Source organism: Dipteris shenzhenensis, chromosome 14, assembly GCF_047967505.1.
Source record: "Dipteris shenzhenensis isolate YYH24624 ecotype China chromosome 14, Dip_SZ_1.0, whole genome shotgun sequence".
Classification (NCBI taxonomy): domain Eukaryota; kingdom Viridiplantae; phylum Streptophyta; class Polypodiopsida; order Gleicheniales; family Dipteridaceae; genus Dipteris; species Dipteris shenzhenensis.
In genome coordinates this window covers 33956490-33963387 of record NC_141609.1, presented here as the reverse complement: position 1 = coordinate 33963387, position 6898 = coordinate 33956490, and the positions used below count along the sequence as shown (strand labels likewise).

General features: G+C 41.9%; 1 pseudogene; it reads left to right on the top strand.

Moving 5' to 3' along the window:
- Window positions 1-2964: 2964 nt before the first annotated feature.
- LOC147894514 (uracil-DNA glycosylase, mitochondrial-like) lies at window positions 2965-5722 on the top strand (annotated as a pseudogene).
- Window positions 5723-6898: the final 1176 nt, after the last annotated feature.

Below are 6898 nucleotides of genomic sequence, written 5' to 3'. Positions count from 1 at the left end.
GTCCTTCTCCCTTTCCCCTTTCCCCCTCTTCACCTTCTCCTCCTCTGCTCCACCCCCCGCTACCCATCTCCTCTCCTTCTCCCTATTGGATGTCTTCTTGCACCCTTAGCCATCCTTAGCCATTCCACCGTTTGTGGGCCGCTCTGTCCTTGATGGCTTCCGCAACACTCCAGCCTATCCTGTGTCAGTGAATCCCGTGCTCCATGTGTTCTCCTGTCTATTCCATGCGCTCCTGACACTAGTTGGTTGAGAGGGTTGGTGCACCACCTATGCCTCTTAATTGTTGGACTGCTTCCCATGTGCACCAAGAGGTGTATCCCGTGTACCATTGCGCTAGTACTTCCCTCTGATTGACTTTGACCATGGTGAGTCGAGGTTGAGGTTTGGCACTCTTCGGTCATGTATTGCTTCCGTCATACCCAAGTCATGTCCAGGTCAAGTCATGTCCAAGTCATGTCCATGTCATGTCCATGTCAAGTCATGTCCAAGTCTGTTCCATGTCAAGTCATGTCCAAGTCTGTTCCATGTGTCCAAGATGTGAACATATGTGAACACGCTGCGACTAGGTATGACCAAGGTCTAACAACTTGGCATGTTGCTGAGGTGACCATGACGTGACCCAGGTGTGACTCTTGGTGGGTCGCCATAAACTTTGAGTACAACAGAGACCAATGCCCAAAGGAGCACTTTCCTGTACCCACCCTGCAAGTGTGTCTTTCAAGGTTCAAAATGAGAATATATCAAAAGAAAGTTTCTTGGAATCTCTACAGAGGATGACGGAGACTACTACACAACCCACAGGTGTTACCCCCAAGCACAGAGGAAGAACAAACCATTGCCTCTACCCTATCGTGTCGGGCATGGTTGTTATTAAGGTTATCACCCATGTGGTACTCAAAGAGGAGACACAAGATGCAGATTCACGATTTATACTTCTATCCTACTTCTATTCTTGAAAGCTTCTTCTCCCCTTTTTTATTGACCAAGGGTAGAGAACTTATCATGATGTAAAAAGTTATCTTGACAAAATTATATAAAATCGCATTTTGGGGGGGAAAAATAAAAGTCGGCTACTGTTTATTATTTATTATTTATTATTTTCAAAGATACACCATTCTAGAACAAAAGTAACCCTCAAGGCCTCTAGATGCAAAATTCTCAAAAGTCCATGACTAGTTCCCGCTTGGCACAAACGTCTCTAATGATGGAATGAAGCATACGAGATCCAAAATCCCACTCATAAAGAGGCAACATGATTCTTAGTAGAAGCCATAAACATAAGGGGAGTGAAAAACACTTCATATCAGTCTGTAAGACTCTCACCCTTGTGAGCTGACAAGTGATGTAGGACTAGACAAGGCATGTGGTAGTAATGTTGCGCATATGTGAACCACTTATAATGGAAAAATATATATTTCTCATATGTTGGAATCAATCATTAGCATAGATCTATGCCAAGAAGAAGCCTCTATAGTAGCCTCACTATAGAGAATAGAACATTTGGATCTTCACCTATAACTTGTACGAGAACTAGAAGCCCCAACAACACTAAATAAGATATGGAAGGCAAAGATATTCATTGCAAACTACTATGGATGACAATGAGGAACTCAGAAGAAAAATAATACAACTCAAATGCAACATCACTTCATATAGAACTAGACGTGACAGACATTGCACCCACGCAAGCTGTGTAAGAGAACACTATGACGACTAAAGCTGTTGATCCAAGCACACATCAACAATGGAGCATTCCACAACTGAAAGCATACGAAAGTTGAGACAAAAAAAGGGACATGATCCACTATAGATGCATGGGAGCCAATTGTACAAACAATATGGACAAGGAAGCCTTCCAATTCATAAATTCAAGTTACACAACAAATGTTAGAGCTATTCACTAGTATGTCATTAGAAGAGTAGCAAAGGGAAATGGAAAGCAGTAGTGGGACATTTCATTTTTCAAATAATATTCTCATGCAATAACCAAAAAAAGAAATTAATGCAATTCCAAGAAAAGTTGTTACAGAAAGAGGAAGAGAATAGAATGCAATTAGGATAAAAACAAAAAGTTCAATGTGAGCCATGATTGCAACCTACAAGTGCAAGAGTTGCTTCATTCAAAAAATAAGATGGGCAGCGCTTTTTAAGTGACTCTTAAGATGGAACTCCAGCCGAAATCACACAATCGATGCCTCTTGCCAAATCTGTTGTGGCTTGCCAGCATCGTTGATCAGCATTCTGCCCTTTGTCTCCTACATGTGCACGGTTGACCCCTTGGGAGGAAAATTTTCGAGGGCATGATATCTTCTTCTCATATGAACTTTCTTTTTCTTCTTCTTCTTCTTCTATTGAAATCACCACATTCATTTGTGAATCTCATCTTCTTCTGTATTCTTCCTCAATTGTTGGATGTTTTCCGCACTTCCTCTATCATGTTGAGCTTGTTTGGCGAAGGAAATTGCCTAATGTTAAGGCGCTCTCCCTTGCCGTGCCCTCTTGGAATTCACAAAGTGCATATGCAAGTGAGTGCCACATCACCTTTTGGACCCCTCTTCACTATGGGAGATATTTGGAGGGAAAATTGGATATGTCCTTTCTCATATGAACTCTTGTGTGCACTAAAATTGGATATCTCCTTTCTCGAATGAATTCGTTCTTCTCATATTTTGTGCACTAAATTGGATATCTAGTTTCTCATATGAACTCGTGTGCACTTAGGCGTCTTCTTCTTCTTCTTCTTCTTCTTCTGATATGAACTCTTGTGTGGACTTAGTCATTTTCTTCTTCTTCTTCTTCTATTATTGAAATCACCACATCATTTGTGAATCTGATCATCTGCATTCTTCTTCGATTGTTGAATGTTCTCTGCATTTCCTCTTCTACCATTTTGAGCTTCTTGACGAAGGAAATTGCCTAATGTTACGGCTCTGCCTTCCTCCCCAGAAGCCTCTTTTTGTCGAAATGGCTTCCTCCGCTAAAGCCATCGCAGGCCTCCCCAAAAGACTCCGGTTGCCCGAAGACCTCCCTGGTCCTCTCCTCCGCTCTTGCCCCATGCGAGATCTTGCCAGTTCCCATCACCTTTCTAGTTCCATTACTAAGCGTGGGCGAGTGGATGTCGCATACGGTCATGACCTTCGCCTTCAAACAATTGCTAAGCTCCAATCAGTGAGGAGTGATTCTAAGATGAGGAAGGAAACCGATTCGGCTCGAGGTAAGAATTCTGCTCTACGAGATGAACACCAGCTTAAAAGCGCAGAAGAATTGTTTGTGGACGCAGTAGTTGGATTGCCCGAGAGTTACGATGGCGATGAGCAGCTGCGCCATCCTCCCCCGAGGATTGGTCCCAGGATGAAAACAGCAGAAGAATTATTTCTGGAGGCAGTTGCTTGTTTACCTCCGAGCTGCGCGGAAGATTATAGTGATGAAGCATTTGACGATGGTATAGGAGACTCTGTCAATAATACAGAGCCAATAAAGGAGACGCCCCCAGAACATGGTATTAGGTTAGAGACCGAGAAGGCCTGCGAGTCAGATTGTGCTGAAGTGCTGCATGTGGACGCAATTCAAGAGCTTCAGACAAGTAGGGATGCTACTTCGAGCGACCGACATCAAATAAAGTTAACTGAAGATCTGGAAAGAAAGATGGAGATGGATGCGCTAGACGAGAACATCATGACAGCAGACGCGAACGTCATTCTAAGCCAAGGGCAGAAAATAAGGATGGAGTTGAACAAGGCTGCTGCACTTGCAAAGCGCAATTTGAGAGTTTGCGAAGAGAGGGTCGCCGAGGCCCAAGGTACTTGCGTCTTTGTGCTCAGAAATAAATGTAGAGCTGTCTTTTTTTAGTGGTAGCACTATTTCTGCTCAAGGGTGTCCAACAAACTCCTGTCTGAGACTTCAACCGTGGACCATTTGAACTCTCTCTGATAGCAAACTCCATGTTGCTTTCCTTGTTTGAAGGCTTTTCTCAAAGGGTTTACAGCCTTGTTAGTCTGATGCATCCTCGTTTGCCTATTATTGATTTAGTTCTTGAAGAGTCATTCTCATTAGACATGGCTATAGTAACGTCTACTGATGTCTTCACATTGTGTAATCAGCAAAAGGTCTTCCATTTCCAAAATTGGAAAGTTTACTTGTGGAGAAGACATGGATAGAAGCCCTTCAAAGAGAGTTTCAGAAGCCCTACATGGAGAATTTATACCAATTTGTAAGCCAGGAAGCAGCTGGAAGAATTTCCATTTATCCACCACCTGCTAAATTGTTCAGTGCCTTCAATTCTTGTCCGTTGGAAAAAGTAAAGGTGGTGATTATTGGCCAGGTTAGTCCATCTACATATACGAGAAGTCTGAGGTGGTTTTTTACTAGGTCAGAGATTCTTGTCCCTCAGTTTACCAGCCTGATTGGAAATATTTGAGTAGTGGAAGTGTTTTGAGAAAGACTATAGAAGGATCCCTTTGTAGCTTCTTGAATTATATGCATGTATTGCAGGATCCGTATCATGGTCCAGGCCAAGCCATGGGCCTTTCTTTCTCTGTTGAGAAGGGTATGAAAGTCCCATCAAGTCTCTTGAACATCTTCAAGGAGATTCAAAGTGACCTCGGATGTTCACTTCCATCACATGGAAACCTGGAGAAATGGGCACATCAGGTGTGAAGCTGGTGCTTAATCTTTTGAAAGGCAGTTCATGTTTTTTTCACTTTTAAGATCGTGAATCAACTTTGCAAGTTAATAGTCAGTTTTGATTCATTATTTATGAATCTCCACTTGGGTGTCATTCTCTTTCTGAAACTTCTGAGCTTGTACCAAACATGTTGCTTCGCTTTGGAAATCAGAGTCAAATATCTTACTTCTGATTGGTTTTGAACAGGGAGTGCTTTTGCTGAATACTGTTCTTACAGGTGAATATGATTTCAAATCGCAGGATGTGTTAATGGCACATCTTCTCGTAGCCTTGTATCATATCCTTAGATGTTATATTTGTCTGATCTGGACGGTTTGCTCATGGCTGGAATTCCCAACAGTAGGCTCATATGATTCTTTGAACTTGCAGTACGTGAAGGCCATGCAAATTCTCATGCAAAGAAAGGGCAGATGCTGCCATTCGAGTAATAGCACAGCAAAGATCTGATGTTGTTTTTCTCCTGTGGGGAAATTCAGCCCAAGAGAAAACCAGGTGCTTTTTCGGTCTGTGGATTGAATTTTGAGGCTTTTCATCGTCTTTCCCAGTTGATTATGTGTGTATTATGGACTTTTAACAGGTTACTCAACAAAACAACCCATCACATCTTTAAGGCTGCTCATCCATCAGGCATTTCAGCCCACAAAGGATTTTTTAGCTGCAGGTACTCTAGAATTCATTTTTATTATATTGAGGTAGACAAACTGCAATAATGCAAAGAGTTTGTTACTTTAAAGCTAAGTTAGTGAGCATTTACCTCATTGAATGTTTGAGTGCAGGCACTTTTCTATCACAAACAAAGTCCTTGAAGATCAAGGATTACTTCCAATTGATTGGCAACTTTGAATATTCTCAACAATGACATTGCATAGATTGAGCATTCTTTTCTACCTCGAAGGACTTCAAATAAGCTGTAGTGAGCATTCGGATTGAAGCACCATTTAATACAATAGATGAGAAATGTATTGATAGATGCACGTTTTACTGCAGCCGCCATGAAGTGGCATGGCTTGGGGTTTTAATTGCACGTACAGCATTATTGGCATGCGAATAATAATACTTAATACAGACTTGTGTGTCCCTATAGAGGAAAATAAGCAATTTTTCCCAAGGCAAAGTTTAAGACTATTACATAATTCCATAGCTAGAAGCATATAGGGATTTGTTGTTCAAAACATGGAGAAATCCTAAGAGAACTAACTTATCAAACTGGTTCTTCCTTCACATCAGTAGCACAAGAGCATGTGAGGCTAAGGCATGGTTTCCAATCTGGCACTTACATTTCATATGAACCAAAGGGCATGAGCTTTGATCTACACCCAGCTATCATGTTTGATATTTAGGGCATCACCTAGAAAGGTTCCCCTGTGTGAATCTGCACCAACTCTTGTGGCATAGGGGTAGGCTACAAACCAGTGAAAAATATCCTTGTTGATCCTGAGCACCTCTTGCAATTCCTGTATTCATTTCCAATGACAAGACCTCTAGCATTAGTTCAAACTGCCATGTGCATTATGAGCTAGAGAAGTGTGAACATGGCCTTACTCCAGATTTAGAAAATATGTGTTTTTGATAGGCTTTACTATCAAGGAGATTCCATATGCTATTAAGGACTCTAAAGACCTCCTCAATGGTAGAGGAGGGTGTAGGGATGACCTAGCTAAATTCCATCTTGTAAAATAGAGAAGTGCCCACATTCCACCAGCTGCCCCCCTACCATGTTTTCCACCTCATGTTTGGCATAGCAACTTGTTCAACGTCCACAACCCCTAAACCACCTTCCTCCTTTGACTTGATACAGAAGTCCGACTCTTACCTATCATAATGACATATGAGGATCTAATCCCATATCCTAAAGAGATTGAATGAGAAAGTACCACTAGCCTATCATAGGCCACCTTTAAGAAGCAAATAACTTGCCTTGTTTCTTGGCATACTTACACTCCTCCCATATATTGATTCTCTTTTCTAGAAGGTGTCTACCCTTTATGAAGCCTTTCTGCTCTTCAAGGATCCATATATCCACCTGAAGGGGAAGAGAATGATTAGCTATAGTTTCTTGGCACACCAATAGGAGGTAGCGACCCACCCAAGGTCCCAAAATGTCTTTTAAAAATTCAATTAGAATCCCATCTTTTCCTAGTGTTTAACCCTCTACCATCACACCCACAGCCCCACCCAAGGTCCCAAAATGTCTTGTAAAATTAGAAGCCCATC